At 41.9% G+C, this 20257-nt stretch overlaps 1 protein-coding gene across 6 annotated transcripts in view; it reads left to right on the top strand.

Moving 5' to 3' along the window:
- Window positions 1-20257, top strand: part of NRG1 (neuregulin 1) — a 180440-nt gene that overhangs the window by 11209 nt on the left and 148974 nt on the right. The gene's annotated exons all lie outside the window — the stretch shown is intronic.

Below are 20257 nucleotides of genomic sequence, written 5' to 3'. Positions count from 1 at the left end.
TCCCTCAAGTTGACTTTGTACGCAAGTGAAATCAAAGCTGAAGCAGCTGCTAGGTCTAGATAGCTCTTTTTCCATCCAGGGTCTGCAGTAGGAGTCTTTGGTGTCTGTTTCTCTTTTGCTTCCCAAAGGTCAGACTCTGCTCCTGTGATGAGTTGTGCTGAGTGCTGGCTATCACAGTGAGCTTGCCTGAAGGTACCACCATGGCACAGGAAAGAGGAGGACATGTGAAAATACTTCTTTTTGCGAGTGCTTCAAATGCTTGCATAAACAGAATGTGTTTGGGAGCCTCATCTTCTGTCACACAGTGTACAGGCTCTGCACACTTATCCAAGATGCTTATACCTAGCAATGCCAAACTATAAATTTTTGCCAGGCTGTCTCCAGCACTAAGGGCTGCTCAGTGCTTTGGTACGGAGTCTGCTCGTGCTTTGCCATCTCCACCATGAAATGAAATTGCCCATAAATGCTCTGATTTATACCATAATTTAGTTTGAAGTGCTGCTTTCCTTCCCAGTGCCAGCAGGTTTAGACACTTCATGCTCTACAGGGGCAACAGAAGAAGGATCTTGAGACAGCCGATTGTTATTGTTTCCACCTATTTCTGAGCTGTAAAAAAAAAACAACCCAAGTCTACTTTGGAAGACCCTTCTATTACATCAATAAGTGGTGAAGAATTGGCTGTGATGCTAACTTTCTTCAGTGTAGGCAGTTTTCCCTAAATGTGTCCCAGGAACCTGCATGCACAGGACAGGGAAGAATAAAAGTTGCAGGTGTTTAAATTGAGCCAAACACCCAGAGTAAGAAAAGCATTCATTATGGATTTGAGGGAAAAACAATAATGAGCAAGGGAAAGACTAGATGACAGCTATAACAAAATCATCTGTGCAGTTGAGAGGGGATCTTTGCTCAGATCCAGAACAGTGGCTCCAATCCCTCCTATTCATTACAGGCAGTTCTGGGGTCATTGGGTCTGTGTATCTCCCTGTTCTCTGCAGTTAGGCCCTGAAAGGAGCCTGGTCTTCCAGCTTACTTACAAGCAAGTGGACCTGTCAGGAATTCAGGAAAGTCCTTGAACATCACTGGGACTATTTACAGACCTAAAATTAAGCACTTACCGAAGCATTTCAGGAAATGGAGCTAGCTGGGACAGTGTGCAAGGTGAAGACATGCTAATGGTTAGGTGTCCTCCTCTCAGCCTACAAGGGAATCCGTGTATTTTAAACTGCGAGCAGGCCATCTTGGGTGTCCTTTGGCAAGTCCCAAAAGAGCCAACCAAAAATTAAATTCATGACACTGTAAATTATTTAAACTGAGAATAACAAATGGACTTCTGTCCTGTAAAAACAGTATTTGGAAGACATTGAAATGATGCACCATATCGTGTCTGCTGGCCTAGGGATGGCACGGAGAGAAAGATAATTAAATGAAGTACCTAATATTTACTGACAAGACTAACGGTTACCTCAGATGATCTGTCAAATCAGGTGCTTGTCCATTTTCAGGTGTTTTGGCATCTTTTTCATCTTATCCTCTTTATATCAGCAAAGCTGTTTCTCATTCTACTCCATTCTATTCTCATCTACTTAGCTTTTGCAAAGAGAAGGCAAACATTTTTTTCTCCCTAGAGTCATGCTAAAGCGATATTAATGCAAACAAATGCAAACTTGTGCACACACATACGCTGTGGTCCATGACAACTGCAGCAAGAGAGGAGTTAATTTTGAAGTGTTCGAGACCTCATAGAGTTATATTACACCTGGGAATTTGTCCTCTGGGAAAGTGTCAAGAAAAGAAAAGGCTTTTTTTCTAAGCCATTTTTAACTCATGGTTCCATAAAAATGCTGGAACTCCTGGAGAGATCCCCTCGGGGAATGGCCCTGTGAAATGTGTCAACAGCTGGATGGCATGAATTTGGGAAACACTGCTGTCCTTAAAGAACAGAACTGAAGGCTGCTGTGAGAAAGCAGTGCATTTTCCCAAATAACCATTTTAATTCTCTGTTAGTACTTTAGAGAGGAACAATTGCATCTTCTTTTAATAGCATTGGGAAGCAAGCTTTTCATGGAAAAGCAGAAATCTCTCCACCATGGCAGGGATGTGTTAAAATATTCAGAATAGTGAGTTAACTTTGAATTCTTTATTTATTTATTTATTTATTTTTTAAGCTGCAGTTGGTTGATAAATCCCTTGACAAATTATAGAAATACCAAGCAGCCTTGGGATCGCCTTGTTTCGTGACGTGTTTCATGGTGTTTCTCAGTATCAGTTTCATAGCAAAACCAGTCCATTCAGATCAATCCCGAAGAATCCAGGCACAAATAAATCGCTTTGAAGTTGAGAGACAAGCAACAGCTTCGGGTATTTAGAACTGGAGTTTGTTTGTGAGGCTATTTCCATTCACAAAACCATGGTGATTGGTCACTCTTAACAAAGGAGTAGGTAAGATAAAAAACATACACCAGGATTATATTCTCAACGTTTGCACATCCTTCACCTGACCGTTAGCTGGGTATGCATGGGTAGAGTGGCACTGCCTGATGGTTGCTCTCTCTGATCCAGCAGAAAGCCCCACCACACCAGAGCCAGGTCCATCTCTGGAGCCACCCAAAGTTCCCTACCATCTCCCAGCCCCACCATAGGAGGAAGCTGCAGCTTGTGCATCTGCTTCACACCACAAAGGCTCTTGAGCATCTTATCTGACCCAGCAGTACCTCCTTCCTCTGGAGCTTGCTGATTTGGAGAACTTTGCCATGGCCAAAAGCATCACATCCAGTGATTTACGTTTGCCTTTTGTCTTTTTTCTCTGTCATCCATCATCAGACACAGCTGGAGATCGAATACTAGACTAGACTAGGGTTTTGTCTGACTGGGATAGTCATTTTTATGGGTGCTGAAACATGCTTGAGAATGGAGCAAAGAATGGGCATTTGGGCCTGTTTGTCAAGAAGATACTGGATATAGAGGATTTTTCAAGCAGGAGCAGAGGATATGCACTTTATCAGGAATGACTGTATCAGCATCTCAGGGAGTTCTTTCTTAAGCAGCTGCCCATTTTTTATGTTCTCAGTGCTCTGCTGCTGTCATGGTGCCTGCTACATCTCTTTCTGCAGCACCACTATCCACATTTGTAACAAACGCTTTTGCCTGGAGCATGCTGTATATAGCGTTTCTAGGGAGGAATGTGGGGGTGGAAAGACCACATGAGGTCATAAAGTTTTTGTGGAGTTGCAATTTGATCCAGAAAGTGAATTACCAGGTGCTCCTTCAGAGAGGGATTGGGGGTTATATTTAAATACCTCATTTAGTAAGGCCTTTTACTCAGAAGAGAATCAATTCCATTTATTCTGTAAATGTGCATTTGTTTTACCGTAGCATAATTCCAGGATAATGTTTAAATTGATCAGTAGATTGAACTTAACAAATTAAGGGGGGGGGGAGGGGGGGAGGGCAGGAGGGTGGGGACAGAGGGAAGAAGGCAATGCTACATTTCTTTTTTCCTAACGCAGAAGATTTTGCCAAGCTACTGAGTAATAAAACTTTAAAAAGGCAATACATTTCAGATGTTTATTTTCATAAATCTGCCTGTACTTTGCAGGGGACGAAGAGAGTAGGGGTACTGCCCCAGTAATGTAATCAGGGCTTGAACTCTGTGTTTCAGGGCCATGGTGGATAGAGCATCAGTCAATGAGCTTTAATCAAGGAGGGGTGGCAGAGGAGCTCTGATGGCACTCTGCGAAGGGATGTACTGCTGTTGGAATGGTGGCTGCTTCTCAGGAAGGCTTCTTGTAGCAGAGGGTTTGTAGGAAAGGTGTTACACTCCTGTGAGCTCTCAGCAGGGGTGCAGCTAGCTGTGACTTGGCTGGGAGGCTGCTGGGTCTGTTCCTGCTTCTCGGATGGACAGAGCTGCTGGAAACACAGGTTGTATTTTCTTTCTATTGTGTTTCTGAGCAGCGATGGTGAGCGTTAGTCTCCTACCCAGTTGTTCATGTGTTCAGCAGGGATGATCAGCCAGAGGCAGTAACGGCACTGCTTATGCACACTTATGCACACTTGGAAGGCAAGAGCCCATGGTCAGCAGCTTGTTTATGCAGGCACACCTGGAAAGCTCATCCTAGCAAGCTTTTAAAATACATACGTTAAGCCATATTGGATCACCACTTGCATTTTTTTCCCTAGCTCTAAACCAGCCATAATTAAGATCACTTTATTTCTGAAGGTGTTCCCACCATAGTAACTGAAGTACTTCAGATTCACACTTGGAAGTACTTCAGATAGATAAATTTTTTCAGACTACCTTTGTGCCAGCAGCCCTAAAATACCTCCCCATTGCTGCCTGGGCTAAGTCTCTAGCCCCAGCTAGAGTCTCCAGCTGAGTCTCCAAGGGAAAAAAAGAGAGCTTCAGCCCACAGTGCTGCTGTAGTGTTACGTATGAGGTGTTACAGAGACAGGGAGAATTCGAACTTGGGACTGTGTTCAAGAGGAGGGTAGAAGCGGTGAAAAAGCAGGACAGGGATAGGACTGGGATTTGTGGGGCTGGACATCAAGAAGAGAGAAATGAGTGAGTGAAGAGAGGTCCTTGGTGAAGAGCAAGAAAAAGAAGAAGGAGGGTGCAAGCAGAGAGCTGGGGAAGCAAGACATGGCTGTGAGATGAGGATGCAGGAGGAGTGTGGGAGAGGGGCAGGGTCACTTTTAGCTCAGTGGGAGACTGGAGATTGGGAAAGGGGGAAACTGAGACGTGACACACCTGTAGCAAGGGTGAGTTGAGTGAGGCAGAGAAGGAAGGTGGCCTTGCAGGGGGAGGCAAAGCGCTGCCAATGCAGATGGTGTTGAGCAGCCCTGCTTCCCCTGGGGTCAGCAGGCAGAATGACTTCACTGGCTATCCTCTTTTCCCCACCCTCACAGCCATTGCACTGTTTCCATGCAGTGACCATGGCAACCCAAGTTTTTGACTGGTTGTTCTAGGATGGTAGCTGTAATGACAGTGGTAATGAGTATTGACGGAGGGGAGGGGAAGGCAAGCAGCTGTGGAGCAGGGGAAGTTGCCTGAGTACAGTAATCGTGTTTGGCAGGTCAAGGGTGAACCGTGGCCTGTGGGAGTTGTACAATGCCCAAGGCTAGCAAAGTGGTGTTATAATAAACCCCAGATGTTTCCGCTATTTACAATGTATATGTTATGCTTAAACCTGAAAGTGCATCCTAGGATCTGGTGGGTAGGGAAACAGTTATTAGCTGCTTGGAAATGACTTGCTGGTAATGTATCTGTTTCCCCTTGGTATTAGCTGTTGCCTGTTTAAAACATAAATCTTCTAAGCAGAGACCCTCAAAAGCAGCTTCTTTGCCAAACCAGTGGTTCCATTCGGCTTCATGAGAAACAGCACTGTCCCCCCTGACAGTTTTGGGGGGGCTGCAGCCTGGGCATGGCAGTCCTGGGAGCCACATTAGCAGCCTGTGTGCGTTGGTGTGGGAGAGGCACTGCTGTCAAACACGGGAGCGCAGCCAGTCGCAGGTGTGCAGAAAGCACCGTTTAATTTCCCCAGACTAATTGTTTTAGAGCTCTGAGCCAGAACCCTTGCGGTATGTCATGGGCCACAGCACAACCACAGTGACTTTGAATAAGCATTTAAGAGAGGGGGGAAGATTTAGTTGATTGGGCTTTTATGTCAAAACAATTGCTTGTCTACAAGAGTAAATTTGTCAGCTAACATGTGAATTTACAGCCCAATGGCTGCTCTATGCAAACCCCCCTGGTGATCAGTCCTACAGCTGGTCCAGGCAAGGCACTCAAAATATTAACATTTAAAGTGGATGAGTTCAACTGTGGGAAGCCCTGGAGCAGGCATTCCTGTTCAGAGATGAACTGTTCTGAGAGAATTGGAGTTGAATCTGCTTTGGGAGTGAATTAAGCTAAAGGCACCGAAATTTGGAATAGCTTTTGGTTCTGTGTAGAAGTGAATCTTGGGGGTCAGGGAGAAAACTATGCTGATTTTGACAGTTTCTGTTTAGTTTTTCGTCTTTGTTCTCCATTTGTACCACAAAAACTCCCTGTGCAGGTATCCTGTCACAAGTCTAATGTGGCTTCGATTAAGGGCGATGCCTCTTCTTCCCGAGCTCTATTGTCCTGCATATCCCATTTGCCTGCCTTAGAATGATTCTGTTGATTTTTAGCCCTGATGGACAGCTCCCTGTCTAGCCATCCGCTTTTACAGTATTTCACATCATGCCTAATAAGAAGGGATACTGTACAAGCGTTCTGCTAGGCAGACCGCCTATGCGATGTTGATGGCTCTCTGGACGTTTCTCTGACTCTCTTGGATTCATTATCATGGGTGAAAGACCTTTCACTTTAGTGGTTTCTAACATGAATCGGTTACTTCAGTTTAAAATGTAGTAAGCCACTCCCATCAATATGAAGTCAAGGTCTGAGGTGACTGAGTGTGAAATAACCAAAGCTCTGTAAACTCACATCCTACCCCATAAGCTGGCTTCTCCATATGGAAGGCCCAAAGTGTAGAAATGTCACTTCTCTGAAATCTTTTTTGAATGCTATACTCATCTGCTTTGCTGATTAAGAAAAGTGTTTTTTTTTTTAAATATTTTTCATGTATTTCAATGTGATGACCATTTTTTTCAAAATGAAGTGTCTGAATAAGAGTCAAAACGGCAAAAAAAAACCCCATGCATTTTTCTCTCCCAATCTATGCCTAAAACAGAGGTGCCTCTCTTTATTTAAGGCTGTGATGATCGCACTCAAATGTGACTCATGAAGTCACTTTTAGAACTACTTTGTTTAGTGAGCCTGTTGGCTGTGAATTCAAAACATGTTTTAATAAAATTTCTGATTCTCTTCTCCCACGTATCCAGCAGATTCAGCTAATGAAAGTCCTGTCAAAATTCTCTTTCTCTGTATTTTGATCTATATCCCTCTGAAGAATAATCAGATACAATAGCAAATACATCAGGTAATATGTTATTTTCCAGGAATAAAAAAAAGCCCACCTAAGAATGTATAGTGTGGTTATGTGTATGTTCATCTATGCAACTGTCTAAATAAATAGAGGGCAGAGATAGCGCATCCTCAGAGCTTGGAAGACTGAGTTATCAAATTGAGAATAAAGGCTATGCTTAATAATAAACAACAGTGTCAATAGCAACCTGTAGGAATCTTTATCTTTTTCTTTTTTATTTTTTTGGATGGGGGTGGTGAATGGGGCACAGAAAGGAAAAGGATGATTAAAACCTGCTGTGTAAGCCAGTGTTTCCTCTGATTATTTAAATTATGTTTAAGGTTGGAGAAGCAAGCCGTGGGGATTAACAGCTGTCAAATCTCTCACTACTATCAAAACAATTCCATCTCCTGAGCACTGAGAAATACTGAGAAATTAAAAACTTTGCTTTTTTTTTAGCTAGTCAGAAAGATTGAGATGAAGATACTGTGAAGAAAAGGACACGTGGCCCTGGAGATTTTGCCTTTCTTGGCATGGAAACCTGGACTTCCATGATTAGGTGTTGTGTTTGGTGTGTGTTCAGTTAACCCTGGACAGGTCTGAGAAGGTGCAGATGCAGATACCACACACTGCCAGCAAAGATGATCGCTTTGGTTTTTCTTTGCTGGGTTTTGACCCTCCTCTACGCACTTTCAGCTCACGTCAGAGCTACTAATAAGAATGGCTTTTGAGCACTTTCACACCTCCTTGAACACACAGTGTGTGCCCACTTCCTCTCCCTCAATCACAAACAGCTTGATTGCTCTGGAGGCTCCAGAAAAATGCTATTTGGTACACTTTCTCCTTAATCCTTTGTCTGTTCTTAGAAATTCATGAAGCTCATGAGATAAAACACTCTGCAAGAAGAAGCTCACACCTACAGATAGTGACTTCCAAAGTCCAAAGCATGCCTTAAATTCTTTCCAGAAGCAATTATTAAAAGGGAAAAATAAAGTAGATGTTCGGTATAATGATACTGTTGGGTTTTATTATTACGTTTTCCTGCCAAATTGGGGTTTATGACATCTCGCAGTAGATAAACAGAGATTCAGGATGAGGCAATACTTGAAAACAGTATGCTTAACATCTACAGGGCACTTCCCTGTCCTGATTGTTTCCATTTCTCTCAGCAATAATGGTGTCCTGCCTGATTGCTTCCCACATAAAATTCCTTTTGCAGCCAGAAGGGGGACTCAGGATATTAAATTTCAGCAGATTCAGTGAACTCATCCCTCACTGTCTTTCTTCTGAACATCCCTGTCTGACACTGTTGCAGTTCTTTCTTGGCCTGCTCCATCAATCTGATATGGTTTTCATTTGCTTAGCTTTTGTTATTACGTACGTATCAATGCAGGACAAATTTTGCAGAAGGAAGTACTGAAATGTTAGATGCATGGCTGGAACCAGGTATATATATTGGCTTTGGTGTATCTTTTCTTTGTGTATTTATGAGAGGCGTTTTCAGCCCCTGTATTACTTGGTCTCCCCACAGTTACATCTCCTGCCCGTGTGTAGGTAGAATCACAGACTGCAATTAATGAGGGACTGTTTTGGTGGCTGAGGCACCCAAACAAAGGGGAGTGTTGTGAGACCCAAGAAAGTGGGTCCTGCAGATGGACTTCACACCATCACCCATCTCATGACAAAACAGAATAAATGGACATTCCTAAGCATATATATTCATGTTTCTTCGAGATGGCAGTGGTAGTAAAATAATCTCTGAAATAAAAGACAGAGGGAAAAAAAATAAAAAAAAAAATCAGAAAAGTAGATGGTGTGGATACATAATTTTAGGTTCTTCACCTAAAATGGTAAAAATGAGCAGACTCATCTTTTACTCATCACCAAGAAGTGAAACCTGTCTGCCACTGGGATTCTTGTGAGACAGCGCTGTTCTCTGTACTCATGCCACCTTACAGGACTGAGTCTTACAGGCAAACTGATACAACTGCCAGTTCTGCTGCAGGGGTTGCACACAGTTTCCATTGTAAACCCCCATTTTTCCCAAATCTTTTTAGGACCAAGCTTTTATCTTGGATTTATTCTTTCAAATGTGAGTTTCTTTCTCATGTCTTTTAGCAAGTCTGGACAAAAGAGATGACTGGCAAGCCCCTAGGGTTCAACACAGCTGGGGAGAAAGTTATGCATTCTGCCTGGTACATACTATTTTCAGTGAAAGTCCAGACTGAAACTTGACATTATACTGTCTTTTTAGGATAATGTGGTTTTGTTTGGTTTATGAATGTCTGGGTTTTTTTAAGGATGAAAAAAGTGGCAACGCATAAGAATTAGTCTGAGCACTATGCAGACACTTTCTAACGGGAGACTTGGTTTGCGTTCGATACTTCGATCTCATTTCTTGGAGAAACATTCCTCCTGTGTCTGTCAAGGAGCAGCAGATGCCTCTAGCAGATTTTGCAGTGACTTACTTCAGATAGCTTCAGAGAGGCACAGTAACCACATCTGATGAGGCTGAAGCCTTTATTTTAATTCTGACTCTGCAAGGAATAGATAGCAATCTGCTGGACTGTTGCAGCATGACACCAACAGCAGTGTGTGGGAACCTTCTTGGTTTTCCTCATCCAGACTTTTTTCTGGGAGTTGTCTCTTAATTCTCCCATGTGAGATTTTTACTCAGTTGGGACCGTAAGGAGTGTGGAGATTGCTGCCTTCCTTGCAGCTCACTAGTCCAAACCTGAACAGACCTGACCTGAGGTCTACTGGGGATCTGTGGTAGAAACAGCTTTTCTGCAGCTTGGTTTGCAGTCATTCTATTGCTCTTCAATAATCTCTCAGCGGCAGATAAGCACATTCTCTGTTGGATTCTATGTGTATACAGTCCGGGTGATTCATGATTAAAGTCAGTGTCCTGGCTGGGAATTAAAAGCAAAGGAAGAGTTTCCTGTTGCATTAATAAGAACACACTGAAACTTTTACTAGAAATTGTGTGGACACATAAATCAGAGGTGACATGAAAAAATCTCCAGTAGCAAAATGAAGCTGTTGTCCACAAGGCTGTTATCCTTGAGAATGAAACAAAGAGCAGACTAGGAAAGGGAGGAGACGTTGGTCTGATTAGCCCTTTTGTACAGAGGATTATGATCACATTGATGTCTTTCTATCCTGAATGATGAATGCATCTTAACATGTATGAGTGTTAACACACAAAGTCACAGTCTTTAAAGTCAGGTTTCTTAAATAAATTCAATGGAAGCAGAAAGAGTGTTGCCTCTAGAAAGACCCGTTAGTATTAATTTAATCCAGAAGTTTATTGATTCAATTTAATTTGTTACGGAATTGATTTTAGTGGGAGTTTAATCATAAATCAGCTTAAAATCAGTTTAAGTGTGTTCACACTGAGGCTTTGCATTGGTCTAAATAAAACTGATTCATGCTTTACTTAGAAATCTGCAAATTTGGATATAGATAACGTCTGTACTTTATTTTTTGCCCCTTAGAAAGACTGGAACACATTTCTCCATCTTCTGGGGTGAGACTCTAGCTGTATCAAATCAATGACAAAGCATTTTATTTTCACAGGGACTGAATTTTACCTCAGCACTGTGCTGCGCTTTCAGTTACGGTATAGCAAATAAAGCCCTAATTACTTGCACGCTTGGTGTAATCAGTTTTCAGGCTGTGATTTTATCCAAAGCTGTGACACATGAAAACCATTTATAAGTTTAAAAGGAGAAGTGGGGGAAGGGAGGTTAACTTGCTTTACCATGTCTTTATTTTTTTTTACTGACAGCCTGTTCAGGATTTATATGGAGTTTACTCTCCAACTCCTTTTTAGCTAAACTTTACAACACAGTCTCTGTTTTGTTAACAGAGGGCCTAGGCTGGGTTATAAGATCTGACAAATTACGCGCATTACTTGCTATACTTTATACATTTGCATGGCTCTAGAAGGTCTACCTGTAGCTTCTACATAAAGAGTATCACCTTCCTACAATAAAACCCATAATTTCCTCCCGACAACAGACACTTGTGGCCATGATCACAAGGGTTAGATACATAGGATGTTAAATAATTACTGCTTAATGCATGTTAGGGTCTTTTTCGCATAGGCATATATTACAAGGCCACTGGGGGATTTTGACAAAAGGTTACTTTGAAACCTGGCAGGATGGTCTTGATGGTTACGCACCAGGAGCTCCAGGCTGGACTTGATGGCCTCAAGATCTATGTCACAGTTTTCTGTAGTTGTGTGATGATCTTGCTCCTGTGTGGCCCACTACTTAGTATTCACACAGTTTTCCTGGTATGCAATTCCACCAGTTATGCTTGATCTGGAATATATAATTTAAAAGCCTTGTCTTTTTTCCTACATAATTTTTAAACTTTTGCCTACAGACCAGAAACCATTTCAGAGTTGCATAAAGTGTTTCTGTCCCTCACCCAGTGTTTGCTGGACCATGGCATGTTTCTGCACGCTTTACTGATCATGTGGTTATGGAATTTTTGGAGGTTGACCTTTAAAAAGATGTCTAATCTTGTATAATAATTTAACCAGGAGAAATGCTTCTAATTAGATCTTTTTGCAAGCTGTTTCTGATTTCAGGTATTTAGCAATATTTGTTCTTAAGAATTCTGTTTATTTTTTAATGCGTACAATTTCAAAGAGGTGTGATGTAAACATTTCTTTTTCATTGCAGTTTCCTTTTCTGTTTTGGTGTAGAGAGCTGCAGAGTATAAATGTGGGGTTCAGTATATGTCAGAAGTAAATTACACTGAAGGGTATACAACAATGAGATCCTCTCTGCACACTGTGTGAGCCCATAATGTTAAGCACCATGTTTAGATTTTTGCTGAGCTGTGTTGAGCTGATGATTTGTGTGCACTGCCCAGGTGTGCCCAGAACCTCAGTTCCTGAAATGAGTCAAGTGGCTTTCAGTCTCCTTGGCTTAATTGTTTGTACACCTTCTGGTGAAACATTTCCAGGTGATTGCCATCTCAGTCAACTGAGGCGACCAAGACTGTTTGTGCTGTGTCCTTTAGCTGTGGAACTGGCGCCCCTCTGCCATTATCAGACCACACTGATTTTCCCCTTAGCATGGAAGTATGAATGCAGTTGTCTTCCAAACTGACTTAGGTGTAAAGGCACAGCATGTTCCACCTGCAATAACTCTGGCTTTTTCTACCTGGTGGAGACTGTGGCAGGCAGGGACAGGGGTATTGCTCTTTCAGGTGTTATGCAGCTGGGATAGGGCTGGCACATGCTGTGAACTGTCTGTGATCAGCACCAGAAGAAATTAACTAAGAAAAAACTTTAAAGGCAATTCTGGTGAAGTCTGGATGGGAACAAACCCCACTTTGGTGTTGCTGTGGACAAACTGCCCTTGCCTTCCGCAGGCTTTCTCTATGCAGTCTTTGAGCACACAGATGTGTTTGCAGGGCTACACCTTCACAGCCTGTGCAGAGCACCCACTTAAATCACAGAAAAGTACGTTTCTAGGAGACCTGACCACAGAGGATTTAAAGGGGAGAAGGGGAGGAAAGTGGTGAATGAAGAACCAACACCCATAATATTAAGTGTGACTTGTGCATTAGCAAATCAATGTCTTCAAAGTTTCAAAGTTCTTCACACTGCTGTAAATACTTTATGTAGCCTATAATGCAACATCAACTTCTTCCTTTCAGTGCTTCAATTAATCTTATTTTCTCCAAATTAGCAGTAGAAGTAGTAGAAGTATGGTCTGCCACTTTTGTCTGTGAGGTGGGACTACTGCAGAAACAAAAAATACTCCAAAGCCAAGAAAGCAGTGTAATCCACAGGCCCTCTCTAGGATCAAGGGAAAGCAATCACTTATGTCCTTTGTATGTGAGCATCTCAGCTTTGCTGGAACAGTATTAAAGGAAAGAGCATGATGAGAGGATGGAGAAGCAACTGACACAGAGGAGATTGAAACAAGAGCTATAAAACATGAGACAGTGCATGTGATTGGAAAAGCTTACAGGATTCAGTACACAGAACCTTTTGTATTTTCTGATGATAGCAAATATAGGAGTGTGCCAGAAAATGTTAAACGTGAGAATGAGATGAGGAGCTGACTGCATCACTTCTGAGTTCTCAGATTGAAAGGTTAAAGCTCTAAAGCTATTAAAAAAAAAAAAAAAAAAAGAAAAAAAAGTAGTCAATTCTACCAAAAACAGAAGAAAAGGAGTTATCCAAGAACTAAATGTTCATCAGTATAGGAATAACCTCTGAAATTATATTAGAGGAAAATACTGTTGCATTGCACATCTTTCCTTCCTTGCCTTATTTTTATCCATTTGGTTTTATTCTTCCCAACATGATCCTAGGACACACCAATGTGGCTATACACGTACCACAGCTGAGACCCAAAATCTAAGTTTTGTGTGCCTCTCAGACCAGAGATCTGGTGAACCTTCCAAGGCTGGCCATGAGGCATAGGCTGACACCCAGCCAAGTTAACAGTACAGTCACAGCTTTTGATTTTAGGTGGCTGTCCCAGATGCACTGATCTCTGTTTGGCAATTTACTGTAGACCTTTTTTCAAGCAAAGGTAGAGATTAGTGATGAAAGGTAATGGTGATGAAAGCTTTGATCTTAGGCTGGAGAGCAAAGAAGAGAAAGACATATGTATGGTAGAGCAAGCCATGCTTCCTGCCCTCATCTGACTTCAACGCACACAACTTGAGACAAACTTTTTTAATGTGCAGTCCTGAAATTCAGCTCCTAAATCAAAAGTGGCTTCATGTAAAAAAAAAAAAAAATCATTCAGTACTTGCAAGTCCCCTTGAAGTCCATGGGATTTATGCCTGCATAGCATTTCTGTGCATTGGATTGCTTTAATTTTAATGCTCAAATAAAGATTCTGGAGTCTACCTTTATGCACTTAGGTATGTAAAATATGGACCTACAGATTTTTATATCGACTTTATGAGCAGCTGTCCCTGAATCGCTTATTGGATATCAACTACATTTATTTTACGCTGTCCCCACGTTTTCAGTCTGTATGATCATTGTCTAACAGGATCATCAAAGTTGATATGGGATGCAGCCAGTTGGAGTCAGCTGAAGCATTGTAGAGCAGAGGGGAGAGTATTTAATGTAATCAGGTGGTGTGTTCTTGCAGGAAAGATTATCAATAAACAAATTAAGCATTGACCTTTAAATCATAATCTTTAGATTAGACGCTTGCTCACACCCAGCTTCTCTTGTGAAACCTACATTTTGCTATCTTTGAAAGCAGTTACCTGTCTCTGAGGAGGTCTAAGCTCAGAAACTGATATCTTGAGTGACTATAAGAGGCTGGACAGTCAGGCATTATCTTATTACACTGAATAAAAGGTTGCTCTCAGGCTTTCCCTCATGGACATGATACTTCTAGACATGCCAGTTTGTCACTACCTTCCTTTTTCTGGCTCCGCTGGAGAGGCGTTTTACTTGTAGAGTGGAAGAGGGAGTAGTGAGACCTTCTTCATTTGCCCAGTACTTCTTGTATATGCCCATTTTCAGTGTCCTGTTGAAAATCCTGCCTTCACAAGGTTATGTTATGAGTTGGCCCATTGATAGTCTTATTGGAAATTTTTACTAGGCTTCTGACAGGGGAAACACAAAAAAAGATTAATGTAAGCTCAGAGAGGGTAAGTGTCTGTGAACACTGGTATGACATGCCAAGTACTTGAAAGTATCTCACCCTGAATAAGCAAATATTTTAGGTAAAGACCTATAGTTTATTTGGTGCACCATTACTTTGAAAGAACCAAGTGAGAGTTCGTACCTAAACCTGTCAGGCTTATTGCGTTTAGACTCAAAACATTCCACAGCCTGAGATCCTGGTCAGGGGAATCAGAGTAGCAGTTGGTTTTGTGATTAGCTCTAGGGAGTAGTTAGTCTGATTTATATGGCATTTGCTGGTTTCTCGCTGGTTCAGTGTTCAAGGAATATGGCTGTAGTGCTATATCCCTCCCTATTGTTCTGTTTCTTGGCTCCTGACAATGTTGCTAGCCATTCCTGTGGTATCCCCCCTCTCTTTTGGCATTTACAGTATCTAAAATTCATGAAAAAAAATTGTACTTTTGCTATAACTAGGAAGAATGAGATTCTGTGGATCTTGGTTTTACACATAGTGCTCAAGACAAATGTCAGGTTTGCGTTTTTCCTTTTGCTATTGTACACAGACATAAGTATTCAAGTAATACCAAGACCCAGAAGCTGAAATGTATCTGACGGTATTTTCAGAGGAGTTTAGAACTGGAAAAATTCCATTTAAACAGCTAAATTATTTGTTTGGTTTTCCAGTCTCTCAGCTCATGTTCAGTTACTCTGGTATTTTGGAGAGTTGGTTGTGTGGTATTGTCCTCCATAATTACCCACACTGCTTTATCATGTAGGTAATCTGTACAGAGACTCAGTGTACTGGAAGGAAATAGCCAGATTTCAAAAACTGTTCAGAAGCCAAATGTTGCCTGAGAGAATAATAGAAGGATTAAAACCAACAGAGAACAACAAAACATTTTGTTTTATGTTTTAGTTGTCTGAGCAGGAGCAGTATACATTTTAAAGTGTAGCTTATATGGTTTGTAGCAAAAGCTTTAGAAAATCTGGCCTAGCCTGTGATAAACCTGAGCTTGATTACAATCTCCTGTGTCAGGGGAGAAAGCTTTTGGAAATAATAGGATTTGTCTTGCATTACTGCTCTGCCTGGAGCATTATGCTACAAAAAAGCAACTCTGAGACCAAGGCAATGGGTGATATTCTTGTGGCTTCAATTACCACTTCCCAAGCTGTTGGTCACAATTTTGCATAGCAAGCTCTGCACATGTGCATAGGGCAAGCATGCCTAATACATTCCCGCGCTCAGACTCTTAGAAAGCTTTGTGCCTTCCTAGGAAAAGAAAAGAAAGATAAAAAACCCAACCACTCCTGGAATTTCAGCTGAAAACTTGTAGCTGTGTGATAATATTTTGCAGATTTCCTGTTTAATTTGTTCAGTGTGTTGAACTTCCATGCAGATTAACTATGCAATCAAACACTGATGCTAAGGAGATTGCTGTGCTTTGCCGAACTTGCCAAAGTCCAGAAAGAAGAAGTTACCTCCAGTCATACATTATCAGTGAGTCTCTTGCAGAGAGACTATAGAAATGTGTGTTTCCTATCTACAATGAATTTATGCAGGCCAGCAGACGTACTTTTCTGAAAAAAAAAAAAAAATTGCTAACAAAATGACAGATATTTAAGCCATCTTAATAAGCAGACATCTAACACCTTGCCTGCTTTTGCCTATTAAACCCTCCCAACAGTAAGGGGCTTTTGCTGTCACAAGTGCTCCGCCGCTCTGTGAGAGCTCATCACAGCATGACAGCCTTCTCTTGCTGTTATAGCCCCTGTTGCTTTCTTAGAAAGTCTGTCAAACCAGGGGAGGTCTGTGGGCCACAGAGAGAGAGGTACTGACCAGGGAGTGTGAAAAGCCTGGGGTTAAACATGGATGCCTTCCTGTGTGCCTAATTGACTCTTAAAATGTGAGGTCTTCCCAGAATACAGATAAAGTGGTTTGCACCACAACTCTCATTCAAGCAATGCCACATTTGAGGTGCTTCCATGCTTAGTTTCTGCTGTTTCTGATCAGGACTTGTCTGTTTTCTTTGCTACCTGGCCCTTGACATTCTGTGATGGATAGCACACGTAAAGGCTTCACTGCTGCCATACCAGAGATGCTTGCAACAGCACTAACCAAAAAACGTGACCTGCACGAAATGCTGTGAGGCTCCCTTCCATCTCCACAATGCACTTTGACAGAGCCATCCAGTCCCAGATGGCACGTCAACCTCCACCCATGCTTGGAGATGCAAGAAGTGTTTTTATTGCTCTTTCTCCCTTGGTCCTGCCCACTGCAGCAAGCCTCACCCAGAGTGGTGGGCAAAAGCAGTGGGTGGATGCAGCAAGGAGCAGGGCTACATGATGGGCGCAGCAAAGAGCAGTGGAAAGAAGCCAAGCTGGCAGGAGATGCCATGGGGGCCAAAGGAGAAGGGGTAGAGAGGCGAGGGGAGGGAGGTGTTAGGCAGAGCAATGTCTAGTGGTCATTAAAAGCATGATTTTTTGCCTCATTTAAAAGCAGTTTTATCCACTTTGAAACCATTTTACCCCTCAGACAAGGTCCTGTCCTAGCAGCACTGGGGAAATTGCCACCAACTGTGATGAAAGTCACCTCCTGCAACAGTGAAAGCTATGGCTTATCACAATCGAAGCACACAATGCTGTGGTTCTAACAGCACGAGTTTTCTCATATGCCTGGAAGGACAGATTTACTTTTGCAAAACTGCAGCTGAAAGGGAACAAACATAGTGTAAATGAAAAGGATTGAAAAGAAAAGAAAGGAAAAGAGAAGAGAAAAGGAAAAGAAAAGAAAAGAAAAGAAAAGAAAAGAAAAGAAAAGAAAAGAAAAGAAAAGAAAAGAAAAGAAAAGAAAAGAAAAGAAAAGAAAAGAAAAGAAAAGAAAAGAAAAGAAAAGAAAAGAAAAGAAAAGAAAAGAAAAGAAAAGAAAAGAAAAGAAAAGAAAAGAAAAGAAAAGAAGCAACAATCTCCTTTCTGTCATGTCTGTAAACAGCTTTTACTGCTTTCCCTGGAGAGCCTGCATGCTTGAACAGCGAGTTACTGTGAATTAGTGAGGGTCACTGCCATTGATTAAATCCTCTTTTATGTTTCCTGGTAACTCCTGAATTATGGCAAGAGTTGAGCATTGTAATTTAGCACTTTTTTTTTTTTTTTGCCATGACAGTTCTGATGGAGGAAAAAATCTGCAAGTCATTTTGAGGAGATAATACAGAATTAAAACCGAATTCAGGAACAAAAAGGCATCTCTCATTTATTCCCAGTTCCACAGTGCTATGTTGACAGGAAAACCAATGATGAGTTGGTCTTATGCACAAAAAATGTTGATCCTTGCAATTGTGATTATTCTCTTCATTTATGTAAGGTATGGACTGGGACTATAATAAATGAAATACAGTAAATAAGGAATATTGCCTTTTTACTTCACACTTCTATGGCTCACTTTCTTATAGTGTGACGAAAGACTATAACCATAACTCTTTCATGACAGAATGAAACTATAAGCACAAACTTCAGTAGTAAAGCTGTTAATTAATGCTAATTATTTTGTTGGAAAGTTTAAAGATTTTATTTTTAAAAAATTCTTTTGCTCTCTTCAGTAAATGCCTGAGTATTTGTATGCGTGCTTATGTATGTAAACAAAGACGCGCACTCATAAAAGTATATATGTTTAAACATATTGGTTTCAGAATGTTGTGTGGGCATTTGTTTTTCAGAAAGCAAAAATCGTTTTAGTAGCATTTTGGGAACACTCCGGAATTTCCAAAATTACCCTGTGGGGAAGGGTGGAAAATGAAACCAGCACATGAGAAGATGTTTTGTGGGAGATTTCTTTCTGGTCATGAAATCCTGGGCCTTACCTGATCTGTTGTAGTGCCACCCTGACACATGTGACTACCGTGTGCTTAGAAGCCCCATGAACACACTCCTCAGACAAGGTTTCCCTGTCAGATGTTTTGCTCATGTCTAGCCTAAGACTTCCTGCCAGGACTTCTTTCCCACCACAGCAGAGATTCGTGGAAAAGGTTGTCACCTTTGTTTCAGTCAGAAGGTTTTTAATTATTGAAGGCTGCTCTGTCCCTATCCCATCTTCTGTTGGCGGCTCAGTAGGAGCCATCCCATTTGCTCCTTCGCTGCAGACCACATCTTCCCAGCCACCACTGTTTATGCGGCTGTGCTCCAGGGTCAGTTTACAGGGAAGTCAGGCTTTCCCTGGTTTCCCAGGATCAAGAACGTTGCTTTACCTGTGTGACAGGCCATGCTGCTGTCCGCAACAGGCAACTGCTTATCGAGCATGTGTGTATGCCTTTCTTTATTATGTGCCTTTCATAATTATGGCCATTGTGGTGCTCCTTGAGTTTCATCACATTGGGATAATAATTAAGGGCAATTCATGTCAGCAAGTCTCCATAAACAAATACACAAGAAACAGATATCGAAATGTAATAAACTGTTTTTCAGCTTTTTAAAACATTTTCTTGTACTGGACCATATTGGAGACCTGTTGTTGTCCCAGTGAACACTCCTAATCCTCCCATTACAAAGAATCACTTGGCCATGGGCAATATTACAGCTGTTTTGGAAACAAAACACACTGCAGCTCGAGGTGCTGCATGGAGGCACAGACCAACAACAGGGTGCAGCTGAGGTGGGATCGACTCACAAGCTATCACCCATCAGCTGAACAGCTGTAGCTCCATTTATTAGCCCTCCCCAGTTGTGTGATAAAGGTGTTATCTTAAGCCCCAGGGGAAGTACAGTTAAGCTAGGTGTTTTACCTCAACACAGGAGTATGATAGAGCTTGGTTTACAGCTAGCCTATGGAGTCAGAGGGTAGTGTCTCACAGATGGACTGCCTCTTCTTGTGAAGTCTGTGCTCTAGGATCGGTACTGGTTGTGGAACATTAGACGTCTTTAACTTAGAAAGCCCTAAATGGTTTGAGATTTACCTACACAAGAAATGCTACAGCTACAACACAGTAGAAATTGAGATTCATCAGCCGGAGCCTTTCAGTACATGGGAGCTCTTGGCTGAGCTTTTTCAATACAGTGCCCCCTTTTGGGTCCAAAATACCCTTAATTGATATTGATTCTCTTGATGGACTTCCAAGCCCGTTGTCTCTTGCCTCAGGGAAAGGATATGGCCAAGCTGAGGTTTGAGGTAGGTGTATAATGTGGGTTACAATGTTTGCTGGAGAAAAAGCCTTTCACTCAGATTAAGGAAGCTGTCAAGCTTGTATTTATGCTTTTAGCTCTCTGTCACACCAGTTGCACCTGGAGCCTTTGGGTAGCCCCTGAATCACAGCACTTGAAATACATAAGGGAGCAAGATACTCTCCCTTTCCTTTTCTGTGTTACCTACTAAGGCTGCCTGTCACAGTCTGCTGTCTTGTGCCTAGGTGCACACAATCAGTTAAACGTTGTTAGTGTTTCGTATCATATTCAGTAGCAGCACTTCAGTTCTCGCCAAGGCTGTGTATGGCTTGCAGGTTGCAAGACCCGTATAGGAAGATCCCAAAAGGCCAGACTAGGCAGTCATTAAACATGCCTTTATGCTTTAAGGTTGATACACGTAATAAACAAATGATCCTTACTTTCCAGGTTTTGGTGTGGAATTGTTGTTGGTCTGGCTGGGATTTCACTCTGTGTGACTTGCCTAGCTCGACTTGTGTTAGCACTGTCTTTCCTCTTG

The sequence above is a fragment of the Lathamus discolor genome, chromosome Z, assembly GCF_037157495.1.
Source record: "Lathamus discolor isolate bLatDis1 chromosome Z, bLatDis1.hap1, whole genome shotgun sequence".
NCBI classification, from domain to species: Eukaryota; Metazoa; Chordata; class Aves; order Psittaciformes; family Psittacidae; genus Lathamus; species Lathamus discolor.
This window is presented reverse-complemented; position numbering and strand designations above follow the sequence as displayed.